Consider the following 18,049-nt stretch of genomic DNA (forward strand, 5'->3'; position numbering starts at 1 on the left):
ACACACACACACACACGAAAGAGTTTCATTCCGAAATAATTGTGGCTGAGCGTTCATTGTAGTTTTCATTGGTTGTTTTAAGCCGATCAAATTGACCATCGTATGAGTGGTTTTAGTCACGGAGGGGAAGACATCAGCAGAATACATGTACTGATCAGTAATCACCTGTCTTGTCTTGAGAGGATCCAGGATTGATTTGTAGCTGAGAAGGATTTGAGGTGAGAAAGAATTCGAATCGGTGCACTCGTTGAGTTTTCCAATATTTTAAAACTTTATTTTTCTTTAATACTTTTTTGATACAAATGTATTTTATCAAATGCTTATTGAGGCTAACTACTTTTTCTCAAAGGGACGGTGTGTTTTGGAATGAAACCCTTTAAAATCAGAGTATATAAATACATATATATGTGTCTGTACAGATATTGAGAAAGTATACAGTATATATATCCCGTTCCCTCCCTTCAATGAGCAAGATGAAAATGATCTTAAGCGCCTTTCAATACTGTACATGGAAACAAGTAATTGCCTTTGGCAACATTGTAGTCTACTACTGTATGCATCACTGAGTAGGAATGTTGTATTGTTCGCACTTTGTATAGATAAAGTAGTTTTCTTTTACTATATATAAATATATATATATACATACACTAACTTGACAATGTAATTATCTCATTTTTAAGACGTCGTCTGTTCATGATTTCAAGACATATCGTAAAGTAGTTTCAGCAGGCCTTAGACTTGAAATGGTGAAAGGGTACGTTCATCTCAGTGTTCCAGGGGCCGTTTGAAGGGACGGCCCCTGTACTACACCTGGTGCTGTAACAGACCGATGCTCCTCTGGCACTGATATTTCTTAAAAAAACAAAGAGCATATTTTCAAATGCTGATGTTCAGAACTGTGACCACACACTTCAGTGACCCAGAAACCTGTTGGCAGCATTTATCATAACCTGTGGTACCTCATTGGAGAACACTTCTTTGCCACCCCACCCCCCACCCCCTCATCAGGCTGAAACAGGATATCGATAATTGAGCCATTTAATTGATCATAGAATCACATTTACATCGTCTCAGAGCAGATTCTGTCCAAACCTGGATGTATAATGATAGAAGCAAAGGCAGAGGCTTGTTGTTGTCGTCATGTTAAGATGCTTGCTGGTCTGGTTTTGACCAGATCAGCGTTGTCGTTGTAGAAACGCAATATTCATACATTAGATACCAGCATAGTGTATGTTCTTAAGGAATGAATGTGGTTATGCCATTAAAATCCAAGCATTACTTTAAATCTTTACATAACCTTAGAATTTTAGATCTACAGTATTTCTCTGAACTGTTTGTCTGTAGCATCTGCCAGGTTTACATCAGTTCTCAGATGGTTTCAGAGGAAATACCACTGCATTTAAACATGACTGTATGTTATTTGAACGGCCTGTGCGGAGCTTGAGCAAATCAGCAGCGTTAACGTGACTTTACATGTCGGAGAGGTTTGTTTTTGGAGTAGCCCGTCCGAATCACACCATGGCTGGCAGCAGTTTCTCAAGATGTGAATGGAATCACCTTTATCTAGTGACTTATGCACAAGTTGGCTTGTAAATTGAATGCTACAGCTTGTTTATAACCAGACATCATTATTTATACCTCAAAGATCCACAACAAGCTGTTCATCAGTGAACTGTTGGCAGATAAAATTGGTTTATGGTGACACTTGTAACCCAAATTCTGCCCAGCAGTGTTTTATGTAAATATAAGAGCCATCTGTTGAGAATGCTGATGAGACCACACGAACAACAAAACACACGGCCAACATAAATTATGTATTTGTTTACTCCTACCTGTAGTTTGGAATAAATTTCTCTCCAAACTGTGAAACTGGAGCATCAAACCTGACATTTAGAGGAAAGAGTCGCTCGCTTCCATGTATCCTCAGGAAGTTTTTATCTCTGTGTCCTTCCATCACTTCACAGGGCGCAGAGTCGTGGTGAAGCTACCTGCTGCAGACCTGTGATTCTTCTGTCTGTGCACTCATAGCTTTCACACGCTGACCACCCACTCTGCCTTTGTGGGACCCTTTTTAACGTCCCTACCGTTAGAAAATATACGGCGGCAACTGTGTCCGCACTCGACCATAGAAATAACATACTGCTGTTTAAATGTGGTGGTGTTCCTTCAGCTGCTCTTTTCTACTTTACATTGTACTCTATCAGGAACCTGTGCATGGCACTTTGGATCAAAGCAGGACAATTTTATGTAATTTTGGCTTTCACCGTCTTGTTTGCCTGTTTTTCTAGTCTGTAATTGAGTTGTAGTGGCTAGTGGGCATTTTAGAGCTGGATCATGCTATTACACTTGTTTGTCCATTTATCCACTTGTTAAATACCAAGTTTAATGGATTACTAATCCACTCATGTAGCTGCGACCCAGTGCATTAGGATGTGTGAGGCCTCTCACTTTAGATATTTTACTTTAGGTTTTTCAGGGCTTTGTCAGCAAGGATCGGTCGGCAGTGTGAGTCTAAATACTAAATATTGTTTCTGATATGAAATCGGGGTCACGGTGTGACATCATGTCGGGCCCAACCAGATCTTTTATGAGGCAAATGACAGTTGTTTTTCTGTACAGATGTTAAATCAGCCTGTTTTGTTTCTCAGCCATTTGTCACTCATACATAACTGTTGTGTTTATAGCCACCACATTGCCTACATTGCTGATTTGTTTTTACAACATGTGAGATTAGCTGAGACCCAACGGTTCATTAAGTAAAGCTCATGCAGTAGCAGTAGTAACGAGCCCTGTACTGTGATACAGAGCTGATATGAATGTCTACATGTCCCGTATTAAGTGACGGCAATTTTTAATAAGTAGCTTCGACTCATAAAATGTGTCCTTTAGTTTTATTATGGCGAGGTCAGCACACTAGCAGTACAGCAATAATCCAATAATCATCTCATTTATCAATTAGACTTAGGAAGCTGAGGTTTGAATGACCAAAAAGTGCAACGTGGCTGACTTTTGAGAGCTCAAAAGTACTGTACTCCATATGAGACATAAACATACATATATATATATATATATATACTGTATATCCAGTTAATCCAAATACATACCTGTTGAAACAAGATGTCAGAAATCAGTGTAAAATGTCAGAAAATGGATCAACATCTTCCCAGAATTGATTTTCCTCTCACGCTTTCTTCACTGCAGTTGTTGTTGCCGGGTTTTTTTTTTTTTTTTTTGTACATTTTTTGTCAATGTACAGAATTGAGAATGACAAAGGAATGCAGTATTGCATGAAAACGCTAAAATGCATGTATTTTACTAACTATGCAAGAGTCTGTGGCTGTGTGAAGTAGGAAGCGGAGCATGGCTGGTGTATTCCATCGCTTCATTCGCACACCATTCCAACATTTAGAAATGGTTTATTACAGAATATTTCATCCGCACAGCTGAAAGGATTTAACATGAAAATCTCGACTATATGAAAATCTTATCGAACGCCGTGACGGCTTTCAAGCATTCTACCATTTAATGTTTATATTATTTTCAACTTTTGCTGGTTTTGTTTCGGTTCTGCTGATCTGTGCTCTCTGGGTGCTCCTACCAAACTGGTAGGTTACTTTGTTTTTTTTATTTCTTGGACAAGATGTTTAATAATATTTACTGTTGTACACCAGCAGAGACAACACTATGGATGCGATAATCTAATATGTGGTTACTGAATAGCCTCATGTATGTGTGTGTGGATGGACGTGTTGTGAAAAAGCTTTCCATTACTTCACTTCAGTGAAAACAGTTTGTGAACCCCTGTTGAAATGTTCTCAGCTACATCAAAGATGTGATCTCTAATGTAAAGGCAACTCAAATAAACATATATATATATATATATATATATGTATAGCTAAATGCAATAAAGAAAGCTAGTAAATTTGTAGTTTTATATTACAGTACGTAATGAACAATGACGTTAACATGTGTTCAAATGTTTATGCCACATCAATCATTTCAATCATGATGTCATTTTTATTCTTTTTTTTTTTTTTTATTCAAGACCGTTTATCAGCGAGCAAGCTGCAACTTCCAAACACGTTTTAAAGCAGCGCCTCTTTTTGTTTGTGGTTCCCGTTGAAGTGGGTTTAAAACATTAATCGGTCTAGCTGTTAAAATGCATATAAGCTTCCCTGCAGAAGTTAATTAAGATTAGAGAATCCTGTATCGCATTGTTGGTGTGACACGGCTGTTTCTGTTGTTGTTTAACACTCACAAAAAGTTCCACGTTTTCGAGCTGAGTCAATTAGTTCATAGAATTATCTGCGACCTTTTTGGCGCCAGCATTTTGCCACTGAATCAGAGCTGCAGTAACCACTGAAAGTGACGCCAAGATCCTCCATTCGAGCCACAGATTTCAGATTCTGCAGACACCGAAGTGTTGTCTTTTAGGTTATAGGACACTAAATAAGTAATACTTGTGGGTCAGAGTTGACTTTTTCCAACACAGAACAACGAACAGATACAGCTGGAACTTTTCAGAAGCCTTAAGCAAAACAAATTGCAATGGATAGTTTTTATCGTTAGAGAAACCAAGGAGCTGTGGAATGAATGAATGTCAAGAGTCTCAAATATTTTTCCTTAAGCTTATGAACACTACAGTGCTGAATGAAAAGCACGTCTCCGCTTTGATCTCTTTTGTCTCCTTCTCATGGTTTTTTTTTATTCTGATGTATCATTCATAAAAGATTTTGTAAAATACAGTGTGTTGCGTTCCTTTAGAACTTTTTCTCACTCGTCGAGGCTGTTTGTTTTTGCTGTATTCCTTCTTGTAGGTCCATGAGGTTGTTATGGACATCTGCATTGTCTGAACTGGCCTGATGTTTCTGTTTTCTTTTGCATTAGGGACTCTGTTCCAGCATCCACCTCTTGTCAGTCTTCTATGTTAATTTATTTCTCTTTTGTTATCATGTATGCACTTTTATTGTTTTTTTTTTTATTTCTCTAAAAGGACAAATGTGTATATACTTTGTTGGTTTACCCATACGAGTACAAAGTGAAAACCCTGATTAAAAATACTGCAACAGTTCAAGTGATGTCTTGTTATTAAGGTGCTCCTTCCTACACTAGAGGGAGCTTTTCTCTCACAAATTGTCCCTCAGTATTATTCCATCCAACATGTAGCTCTCACATTTGGTTGGTTTACAGAGACTCACTGATGCACCATTAAAAAAAAATAATTCACAAATGAAATAAACATTAAAGTTACACATTTTATAGCATTTTTGTTGACTGACATTAATCAGTCCTCTAGTGATGAGCAACACTGTCCACAGTCATTCTCCATACAAGCGTTTGTACTCACAGCTGCCACCAGTTTCACTGTAGCAGCATCTTGAAGACCATTTTATTTGAATGTTCTCGCTTCTATCTGGTTTAAATCCAGGTTCAGATCCAGGGGTTGTGCAAGCAAGTGCACGAGCACACAAATCTGCAGCTCTTTGTCTCGCCGCTGCAGAGACCGTGTATTATCTGAGACCTCAAGGCTGTGAGATACATGAGCGGCTCTAAATTTCTGGGCAGGATTATTATATCAAACCTTTCCTGGCCGCAGAACACGAGGGGCTGCAGGAGCTGGATGTGCACATGCAAGCATGTCTGAGCACAGTTTGAACCTTAGCACTTAGCACCACCTTAGCACCACTGTAGCACCACCTTAGCACCACCTTAGCACCACCTTAGCACCTATGGCTGCAACAATGGTGGAGATTTCACCTGTTCAGAGACAAACTGAAGGTTGGATTAGTGATATTTAAATGTCAAAGAAGACAAAGTGCTCATGACAGGTGATCAGTGCCACCAGTCATGTCTTTGAATCACTTATGTTGAAGCTGCAACCACCAAATATTTGCAAACTGTGACTTAAATGTTAATCAGTGGTGAAACCTGAAGCCTTCACTTCCTTCAATTAAGACAATATTCAAATACTTAACATTTTGAATGGAGGACCATAAAAGTATAGAAGGATCATCAGCTAAATGTTCTTAAAACTAAAAGGTACTCGTGCAGAGTGCACTAATATCAAAGACCCATCATTGTTATTTAATATTAATATAATATTTATTCACAGTTTATAAGATGAAGTGTTTTGTAGGAAAAGTCTCCATCAGTCAGATGAATGCAGTGTTTCCCTCCTGTGGTGGGGTTCAGGTGGAGAGTGGCAACAGATGGAAACACTTAAATACTCTGAAGTATCTTAAAATAGTACAGAAGTCCAGTGCTTGGATGTGTTTGTTCTTTTCTTTTGATCAACTCATTGATCGTTCGACATGTCATCTTAGTGTTTCATGACCTTTTAGGGGCCAGGTTAACTGTGCAGCACCTTTCCAATCACGTCTGGCAAACATATCTGGTAAGATAAGATAAGATAAGATAAGATAATATAAGCCTTTATTTATCCCACAATGGGGAAAAGAAGAAATAAGATGTGAAAAAAAGAAAGGGAATAAAATATATATATGTATACATGTACAGTACATATATATATTTTATTCCCTTTCTTTTAGCCAAAGAAAAGAATATTACATCTTCTGTCGTCATCTCTCAGCAGCCGTCGTTGTCACGGCCCAAAGTTTAGTGGGTGTTTAGTCCCGTGTTTGCACGTCTACTTGACCGGCAGCAGCAGGCTGCTTTATGCCACAGAAGCAGGACAGACACTCAGCTCCTGGCTGAGCTCCAGCTCATGAATCATTTGAAACATCCTCGTATGCAGAGGATGCCATTCACTCTTATTCTCTGATGCTTTTAATGGAGTCGAACCGGCATCTGACTCTTCTCTCATGATAATATCAGTCCCCCACGGTACAGTGGAGTTACTTTAGCAATTCGCCCATGGTTTTATCTCCTTTGTCCCCTCTTTTGACTCCACCCCAGAGAGTGCAGAAAAATCAATAATAATCGATTTTAGAAGGCACGAAAAGGCGGTTGGAATTCAAGGGAAGAACCAGGGGAAGACAGAGACGGAGAGGTACGAGCAGAGAGGTGAAAGACCCCGAGCGTAATATGCATGTGCTGGCACAGCTAAAGGTCACCAACATGAACCGGTCTGTAACAACAGATTATGAAGTGTGCAGGCCTCACATACACTGAGGTCTCACATAGAAGATAAGAGCAGACTGATGCTGCCTCACTGTCACTGTGAGTCGCTTTAATCCACAAAGAGGAAGGTGGGTTGTGTTCAGTTGCAACAGTACAGATTATCTGCCCTCCCATACAGGGGCAGCAGCTGATGATTAAGATCATAAACATTGCAAGATTTAGTTGTTTTCCACATTTTTTTGTAAAGCGGAAAATAAAAATGTAGCAGCACCACATGTGATGTGAAATCTGCTGCCCCACCATCGGTGTTCATTTGTCACGTTCCTCCTCGTAGCAGCCAATTAGTTGCCTGTTTTCGACAATCTGCTGCTGAGCTTCATTTCACATTCACTTCTACAGAGCCTGTTTGTTATGCCTTTTCTTTTCTCCCCCCCCACCCCCTCGACCACTCAATCAACCTTCACAGGCTAATGTTCAAAGCAGAATCAAGACAGCAACAGACTTCCACTACAGAGAGGACGGCCCGTTTGATTTCTGTGGCGGGATCGGCCCGGGGTCCGGCGGGTCAGCGTGGCTGACAGCTTGGAGATTGACAGTTGAGATCTTTCCCAGGCGGAACAGTGTTGGACAACATGAGCAGTGATCCAAGGCACCAGCCGAGCAGGGTGGGGGCTGCAGATGTGGTGTATCTCTCGGTGAAGTGTGTGTGTGTGTGTGTGTGTGTGTGGTCTTGTGGACTGAAGGCCATGCAGACCCCCCCAAACCCCCCCCGCCCAGTCGTCAGGGCTGCTCAATGCTACTCAGTGGCTGTAAACTCAGATCTGAGCACCTGGGGACCCATCAATGGTTCAAGACAAGTGAAATTTCAGAGAAAATGGAAACCTGTTTCTTTCTGTTTTGTTTCTTTGGTTCTTGTTTTCTTTAGTGAATTTTTATTATTCCCTGCTGTCATTTCCTTTCCTTCTTTATCTGCTGTGTCACACAAAGCAAATACACCAAGATTAGCACTGAGAGAAATCTTCACTCTTCCTGATATTGATCAGAACCGTCTGAACGGTGAGTTGATTTTAATATAGATGCGTGCACACATGGACGTCCAATCACAATGCTGTTACGGTGTTGCACAGGTTTTTTTTCCTCTCTTATGAAAATAACACACTCATAAAAAAAAGATCATTTGTGATTTGAGGAGTTGATATTTGTGTGCTGCACTTCAGGGTGTGTGTTTATGTGTGGAGGGTCTAAACATTGTGTCTTCACATGCTAATGGCAGAGCTTAAAGAGATGATGTGCATCTGTTACAAGAAATATATTAACTCCTTTTCCACAAGATCTTGAATCATTTCAACAAGTAGCTTGTTGCCGAACAACCAACTGATCAAAGAAACAATATTTTCTCATAATGTTTAATATTTAATCATCAGATCATATCAAATTACGAACACGTGATTCTTTTGAGAGTCTATTTCTTTTAAGCTCGACAGTGTGGACCGCTGCGTTGGCATGGCTGTGACTCTTGCAGCAGTTGCCTTCAGTGTGTATTAATTATCCCGTTCTCTTTTGTCATGGTTGTAGGATCAGAATGTGACAGGTTGTAATGACCCTCTGCTCACAGCTGCCGACAGCAGCGTGACTCTGTGCCTGACCACGTCTCCATCACATCAGGATAAAACACGCCTGAACCTGTCAGTGAACAGGTCGATTCCTCCATGCCTCATTTGCATGTCCAGTATATACATGCGTACATCTATGGAATACCAATATAGGAGGAGGGTTGTGTGAGCGTTTCTTCAGTTTGGGGTATTATTTGTTAACCCTGACATCTTCAGATGTAGCTCCAGCAGCAAGGACTGCCTGAGATGCAGCATTGATGCAGAGAGGATTATCCTGGTGCAATAAAGTGAACTAAATACTAAGAACCTGTGGCCTTGTTTGTGAGATCTTTGCAGAGCCTTTGGTACATGGAAAGGAAAATAAAAAGAGAATTGCTGGGGTTTACTATGAAACAACCAGTCAGGAAAACCTGAAGTTGGCCATTTCTGAACCCTGCGAGAGAGTGAAAACACATCTTGGACTGAGAGGGGTCCAAAACTGTCACATCTGAAAGCTAGAAGTAGCGCTGCAGGATTAAGGAGGCAACAGAAATCCTAAAATGGGCCCAGTGGACCGTAAACGGGGATAATGGGCTTACCAGCTCTCCAACACCTGGTATACTGTGCTCAAAAAGCTGCCAAGCAGCACTGAAACTAACTGACTTGCAATTTTTAGCCATTAAAGTTATTTGACCACCTGTTGGAGAGTTTGTGGAAAAGAGGGAGGCAGCGGAGGTAAAAGTGGAGAAGTAGAACTCAGGTTTAGAGCTATGAAAAACAGCATATATATATAAACAATAATACAAACTGTGTATCTTTGAGCAGATTCCAACAGGAATGCGTTCTAGCGCTGGTTGCAGTGTCTTACCCTGACCCAGGATGTTGGGAATGTTAATGTAAACCCACATTTGTGCAAAGAAAGCTGCACATTATGGGATGAACAAGCACAAGGCTTGAAGGAACAATATTTTAAAGAGGCTTCGGTGCTCATGAATCCTCTTTATCATGATACATGGTTTCATGAGCACAGCAGCTAATACTAATATAAAGCCAGATGCCCCCATAAGCTGTTTCACCATTATTTATTTATGAATGAATATTCTCCAACTGCACTAATATGTCCGTGGGCTTAGGGAAATGGTCTAATGTATTTGTTAATCTTGGTCTGGGATTCTTTATTACCTGTCAGCTCTCTACAAGTAACATTTATCATGTGGTCTTATTTCTTTTTCTTTCCTCTTCCCTACAATAGCGAGAATCCTTTTAAAAAAAAAAAGTGTGACAGCGGATGATAGTTGAGCCTGTGGAGGCACTAACATCCACATAAATGTTTTTTATTATCATCACCTGCAGTTACTGTGTTGTGAAAAAACTGAAAAAGAAATTCGATAAAATAAATAACATTTGAAGAGCAAATGTTATTTGTTGCACATGAAGACAAGCATGTCTGTCAACCTTCAATCATAATGTAGCACTGAGACATGAAAGCATGTGTATGTCTTAATGAACCTGATGTAGATCCACTGGCAATATGGCAGACAGAAAGATGAATTTAAAACTGCCTTACTTTACATAACAACCTCTGGTGAATTGTCTGTTTGTTTAATGTGGACGAATGCAGGAACAAAGTGCCTCCTGTGTACCCAGATTTGCTTATTTATGCTGTTATGAGGTTTCTGCGCATCCTTGAAACCCGTCAATTAAACAAACTCAGAGGAGCTACACATTTGAAGCACTGCCTGCCTCAGCCTCTTTTTTTTTTTTTACCCTATATGTAGCGTCTCCCCAGTGAAAATCTAGCTTTTAAAAACGAGGAGCGAACTATTTCAGCGATATTGCAATAAGTCAAATTTCCCAGTCACCTAATGGCCTTGTGTCATGTCCATGACAAAAAAGCCATCCGCTCCGCTCTGCTAATTAACAGCGAGCAGAGGCCCTATCACATTCCCCAGACTCTCCTTTTCACCAATGAGAATAACAATGAACCCAGTGGAATGAATTATGGATCGTCCTATACTCTGAAGAATAATATGAGCACTTTAGCACACAGTACGTCTTGGTGACCATTTAAAGACACTCTTAAGCTGTTTTCAGTGCCCACAGAAACTGACTAATGAGTGTACTCACAGCGCTGTAATGAGTCAGCCAAGCGTTGGCTTCAACCAGAGCAGCACCCTCAACCAGAGCCCTGCTGCTGCTGCTGCTGCTGCTGCTGCTGCTGCCTGTGTGTGTGTGTGTGTGTGTGACAGTGTGTGTGTGTGTGTTGTGTATCAAAGTCTTCACTTTCCACCGGTCTCTGGCTGGCCGTCCAAACAGCCTTTCTGTCTTTGCTTATTAATTCTGGCATTTAAAATGCAAAAAAAACAGCCATAGTTTCACCTTTGTAGCAACTAGACGTTCCTGAGCTGAACGATATCTAGACCCTGAGATGAAAACACATAATTAAACAAAATATGGTTAAAACAAACATTTTCTGATGCTCAATGGAAGACATGAAAGAGAATTTCATACTGGCGATTCTTCTTTTTTTGTTACCTCTCATTCTACAGATTTCTGACCTCAATATGACAGCTTTTATCTTCTCCACAGAGCCGGCGTGTCCTAAAGAGTTCATTTAGCTGTTGCTGAAAGAGATGAGCTGAAGCCCTCAAGAGCTGGAGAACATTCACTGCAGTTAGCTCCTCGTGAAGCAAGAAATGTCAGCTGTGACTTTGAGGCAAGCTGTTCAAGTCTACCTCTATAATTATGTTGTAAGGAAACACATTAATGAATAAAATATCAAACTGTGCCCTGAGTGTGTATACTTGAAAAACCCGTGGCAACTCACGAGGATCTTAAAACTCTTATTTTCATGTATTTTTAATTAGTGGTAAAATAAAGGCACGGGGAAAGAAAACAGACTCAAAAGAACTCCACAAAAAAGTCTTTACATGTAATGCAGAGGCAATTTACAGCAATTTAGTGTGGCTGCAATCCAGCAGCCTCCTCAGGCACCTCTTTTATTTTCATAGAAGAGCCAGTGACAGTAATGAATCATAGTTAAGACCATACTGCAGTGTAAGCTTGCAGTTTATCAAACAGTCAGCAGCTCATTGCTTTTGATCCTTGGGAACGTCATTGTAATAGATTACAGTCCACTACGTTGATAGTTCTCCGAGCGACTCCTCTCCACCATTCCTTCCCCCTTCCACGTTTCAGACTTCATATTTCTTCACGCGGAGGAAAGACAACAACAACCCCGCAGACCCGAGGAGCCTCGTTGTGGAACGTGAATGCGATGACCTTGGCTCATGTTATCCTCCTGAGTTTGGACTTCTTGTGGCTGAAGGCAGGAATTTAATCATTGCATTCTTTGGTCTCTGAAACAGGTTCACTCTGACATTCTGGTGAAGGACGAGGTATGTTTGGAGAGAGTTATCAGCTCTTACACAGAAGCAGAATCCTTTCAGTTACCCTCCAATGCATCATTTATCAGCAGATGATTGATATTTATATCAGGTGCTGACATGGGGTCATTCTTCTTAATTTTGCTCAGCATCTGCCATTAACGCCGGGGCAGTGAGTCAAGATGGGGTTATGTTGTTGATTAGTGCGCACCATCAATATTGGTGAGATTTGTGACGTTGACAGCGCCTGTCGAGTGCAGGCAATATATTGATGGTGAAGGAAAGAAATATGGTATAGTCACTCATAGGAGGCCAGAAAATGTGATTATGTGAGGTGAACGACGCCCACGAGGAGCTGGGAGACTCACAGCAAGGTTTATTTTATCACTTTTGTAAATCGTGTTTGAAATATTACCTGTAATCTCACATTTAGAACATTGCAGTCAGCAGGAACTGATGAAGTAGGATTTCTAGTGAGGTGCAGAAATACTAGAGGTGTTTTTGATAATGCAACATGATGAATGCAGCACAGTAGCTCACAGTGGACTGATGTGAAGGTGGCTGGTGGAGATTAGAGATCCTGTCAAACAAAGATGCCTTACATGTGACTGGAGACGAATTAGTCTTCGATTAATAACACTCAACTTAACGTGCCGGCTAATTACAATATGTGAATGAGTGGAGAGTCTGTATGACGAAAGTATCAAGGCCATAACATCTGTGTGCTCTGTCCAACCAGTGTCTGTCAGTGGTTTTAAATTCTGAATGATGGTGGGAAATTGGTCTTGGTCGTGCCATGCAAGTGCTTGTTTGAGCAATTGGCACTCAAGACACTCAAAGCTGTGCACATGGCTTGTTTTTGCCTCCTGTGAGCAATTTTACCCAAAATATGGGTTTATTCAGAGAAGTTTCTGGTACGAACTGTAAATAACAAAAAATAAACTCTTTCTGCAGAAAGACGTGTTTAAAGTCTAACTATTTGCTTAAAATACTGCAAACCTAAACCCACATGGCTCCACCTTTAGCCTTCACCTGTGGTATTTATTGCTACCGCTCCTCCTCTTTGTCTGCCCTCCGGTCTCTCTCTTCTCCCTCCCAGGTGCTCCTGATCAGCTGATTAATGACCAGCCTCACTTTACTTAAGGGAGGCCAGAGGAGAAGCATCCTGCTCTCATATGAAACAGGCTTTCTGACCGTTTGGGGTTTTGGTTCATGTTTGTCTTTGTTTTCTGTGTGGTACTTTAGAGGATGGAGGTCTGGTCATCTGGTTTTCGCGGTTTCGTTTGTAGTTTAGTTTCTTCATTGTTCGGTAGATTAGGGGTGGAAGTTCTGGGTCCGACAGCCCATTGTGTGGTTGGCCCAGACTTCTCCCATTCTTTTTATTGTTTTTGGTCAGATCTTCAGCCTCCAGTAGTTTAGTTAAAATTTTAGAAACCTTGTTAATGAAATCTTTGTTTGTGGGTTTCTCCTGTAGAAGCTGGCAACAGTTGGTTTTCCACTTAAAGTGAAATGTTATGAACAATCAATGAAAATGATAAAAGCCACTTGGGTCAGAAACTATTATTTAACAACAAATAAATAAATGTAGAAAACCTGAATGTGATTTCTGAGGATGGGAACAAACCATTCAATACTTTTTCTACAAATGGCTTGATTTGTAACTCAGCAACTAGCCGAAGAGCTATTTGGTTCTTGGACCATATTAAGGTGCAAACCAGCATTTAAAAAAGGTGGCCATGAATGCTTGGTACTCTTGGGGCAAATGCAAACATTAAAAATGTAACTAGACCTTCAGGGAAACTGTTCAACTAAAGGGAATCCAGTGTTTAATGGAGCCTCACTGAGTTCACCTGTACTGTGTCTGTGGGATCTGCACTTCTTCTGCCAAGATGTGCTCCACCTGGAAATGTATTGCACTACATTTCCCATGTGCACTTGCACAACATAGCACAGGTGTGCTCTGTTTGGTCCAGTCATTCGTAGTTGTTTTTTTTCTTAACACTTTCCCTGATAATGTTCTCCACACAGCATTATTAGCTCTAAATGGCTGCATTGTTCAGAAGTGAGCTGAGCTTCCTTCCATTTAACAACTGAATGTATTCAGATGGTGTCAGATTCTGGCATGTGTGAAATGGTTGAGGAGCATGTTGCATCCACCAGCTGCCCATCATTCATCCTTTTAGTGAGAGAATCAAACGCAGTCGAGGGCCTCGTAGTGCTTCGCAGACTGCAGAGCACAAAGAACACAGCTACACGTTGAACAATGAAGTCTTTACATTACATAACGGGCCAGGTGCTTCTCCTTCCCCTGCCCTCCCTCGGCACTCTCTCAGCAGGAATTTTCCTCTGGTGATGTTCACAGCAGGAGATCCTGTGGCTCAGCCAGTCCATGCTGGTCAAAGCTTTTCCCTCAGTACATGGAGGCCCTTTGATGCTGTTACTGTAATGGCTACACAGAAAAGTCTGCAGTTGGTAGATATAAATAGTGTATGTGCATTGGTAAGGGCTCATATTTTACTTGTATTCCCTTTTTCTTCGGCGTGCACGTTGCAGTGCTGCTACTTGTCAAGTTCTGTGGAGACAATAGTGAAACGGGGCTGTTGACGTGTAGCAAGACGATGATTCCCGATCTGTTCTGTATCAGGCTGCATAAAAGCATCAGCTGAGTGCTCACACACTGACTTTGAAGAACATGAAAAACACGCAGCAATGTGATGTAAGATCTACGAAAGATATGTCTCTAAATGTGAAGAAAACATCCAAAATGATAAAGTACAAAGTGGGGAAACAGTACAAAGCTATGTTCCTGTGTTATTGTATCTTTCCTCAGGAAAACTGTAACAAAGACAGAAAAGCTGTGACAAAACTCTTCACCTTTTACATGATAAATAGACAGCAGCGCAAAGTAAATACTACAGCTCCCTTTTTTATGTTTCAGGTCATTTTACTTGAGTATTTGATGCTTCTTTATTCGACAGCTATGGTTGGAGTTTACATCCAAGCACAAAATCTGCCAAAACGAATGAACATTTTCATGATCTGTTTAATTTGAGTCCAAAGTGATGTCCTCAAATGTCTTATTTTGTCTGATCAGTTCAAACCAATCAACCAATCAATGTGCTATAATATCAAATATAAATGATATCCTCACAATGGAGAAGCTGGAACCAGAGAATGTTTAACAGTTTTGATAAAAACTTGTCTGCAACACTTCGGCCGGCATTTAAACATTTACATCTTAAAACAGCATTTAAATGCTTTTTATGGGATGGTGTTTTTTTTTTTAAATTAAAGAACTTAATTGATGCTTTAAACGAACAGCGTATCAAATGACGGCGTGAAAACGATGAGACGAGATGTGAGATGAGATGTGAAAGTGGTCACTTGAGCTGGAGCACTCTGCAGATACAGAGCCACACATTTCCCTCAGGAGTTGGAGACCAAAAACTGAGTTTAAAGATGGATGTGGATGTGTAAATAAAAAAATCTTTCATATCACACCTTCTTCTTCTTCGTTCCACAGACCCTATGCCCCCTCCCATCCATCATTCATCTTAGACGGTCATGGGTTTAGGGGGGTGCACCCTGGACCGATCACCAGTCAATCACAGGACAAGACTCCTAAAATACAATTTAAAAAAAAAAGCCACCAGTCTTATCTACGTATTCTGTATCGTTTGGAGCCTGTTCAACTTCCAGATGTGCATCACATCACACAGAGTGTGTGCTGTATTGTGTGTGTGTGTGTGTGTGTCTAACAACTGATTAGACACATAACAGGAATTCAGCCCTGCCTGACAAGCGGCTTTAATCAGTGTCATCATATTCGGAGACCCCTCTGCCGCTCTGTGCTATCAGGCCCACAAAGAATAGAGCCGGGGAGTCAATCCCACGCCTGCTGTGCTCAGCATAAGGATGTGTGAGTGCAATCTAAAAGCTGTTCCACTAACTGAGACAGAGCATCTACAGAGCCCTGTTCCTGGGAGCATATAATTTCCTATTTCAGCATATTGGCCCGCTCTGTAATTAATCTTAATTTAGGGGCAGGAAGTGGCAAGGGGAGGGTGTTTATATATAAGCTTTAAGAGATGGTGTGCCGTCAGCCTGGACCTGTACTCTGGTTCTTTGAATAAAGAAGAAAAGAGCAAACTGAACACAATCAGTCGGCATCAAAACTGAAGAGGGTGTGGGAATGATATCTTTTAGGGATCCTGCTGTGTGCAAAAGTAGAAATGAGTCGGCATAAGATTTTCTGCTTGCTAGTGGGCTGTGTCGCTCCACAGGCAATGACCCTTACGTTCTGCTTTTCAGTGCCGTTTATCATAATAAATCACTGTGCTGGTCCCATTGCTCTGTTTTCCCCCAAAGAAAACAGCGACGTCCAGTCACTTCTTCGTGATCATCACCGCCACAAAGGTCCCAAATAGGAATGTGTCGAATATCACACAACACAAAGATGACAGGACGCTCGGGGTTTAAGCAGAAACGTGACTGCCACGCTTCTATAATCAGGCTTGTGTTTGTGTATTTTCTTTATTAGAAAAGCAGATGTCTGGGTCATTTCTAATTAACCACATTTAATACCTCATTACACCGTAAACATCTGAGCCAACGCCTAGATTAAGTTTGAAATACAAACCCTGTTATTGAGACGAGGCGAAACGCGTGGAGGTCATCGTGCATGCTGCTGAGACCAGTATGGCCGCACATGGTAATAGTGGTATCTATTTTCTGCTCACACAGGAGCCAGATAAATGAATGTAGCATGAAATATGGCTCGGAGCTTGGAGACAGAAGTCGAACTGGTGTTTATGTTTAATTGCGGCGATTTATTTATTTAAATCTGTTAAAGAAACAGGATTGCAGGATTTATCGTCAGGTATTTTAATGACCCACAGCATAGACGGTGCAAAGGAATGCTAATGAGGACGGGACGGTAACTACACTGGAATCGCTGAGCACGTTTCATAACAGTTTACACACATTAGGGGAAAACGGTGGGGATCTTTCTTCCCCACTTGAATTGGGAATCAGTTGCTCAGCAGTAAGCCTGTTTTGGAGCAGATCCTCCTGCTCCACCATGCAGAATAATATTACAAAAATGATTAGGCTGATCCTTTCACAAGACAGCAGCTGCTTATTCTGAGACAGTCTCAGGTTCAAGCTGAAAATCCCTGTGACATGTTTAAAATATCAAGCAGTTCCACACTCGCAGTAATTGCGCATATTTGCATTGATGGGTTTGCTGTTATTTCACTCGGATGATGTGCAGGATGTGTCGTGTGGGAGATATTAACTTCTCAACTCACTCTATCTCTTTCTGTCTCTCCTCCAATCCTCCCTGTCTATCCCTCCCCCTCCTTTCATCTCATCTGCAGTTCTCGGCTGATCTGCCACCATCTTTAAAGTCGCTGCGGATCTCTGAGAATATTCCTCGCTCAGCAGCTATGGCTGAGCTGATCCTCGCACTGTGCTGCTGTGTAGAGAACAGGTGAGCATGCCAGATGCCTACAGTTTCACCCGTGCACCGTGTCGCGGTACACGGTAGATTTATAAAATACTACACCTCGGTGTCAAAAAGGGCTCACGGAATAATAGAGAAATACCATTTCCCCAGTGAGCGTGGAGGTGTAGATGAGAACACCGTTGTTTTCTGTAACAAGAAGACAGACTTCATTTCAGTTACCTCTAACTGAGAGTCAACATGTCTGGTTACATTTGTCCAAACACTGGTAACACGCAGGCCTGAATACTCTCAGAGATCTGATATAAGGCAATCCAAACAAGATAGGCCCTTTTGTCTCATCGCAGTCTTGATTGTTATTGATCTTCTCTCCTTTCTGCAAACAGAGCTTCAGGACTATTTTTATCATTTCACAGTGAAACAGCCTCCGTCCTCCGACTGCTTTGCTTCAGCAGAAGCTAACTGATTATTTATCTCTAGGCAGTGATTTTACCATCTGATTTGTTTGAATGTGGTAAAATCAGGAG

The sequence above is a fragment of the Pempheris klunzingeri genome, chromosome 17, assembly GCF_042242105.1.
Source record: "Pempheris klunzingeri isolate RE-2024b chromosome 17, fPemKlu1.hap1, whole genome shotgun sequence".
NCBI lineage: Eukaryota > Metazoa > Chordata > Actinopteri > Acropomatiformes > Pempheridae > Pempheris > Pempheris klunzingeri.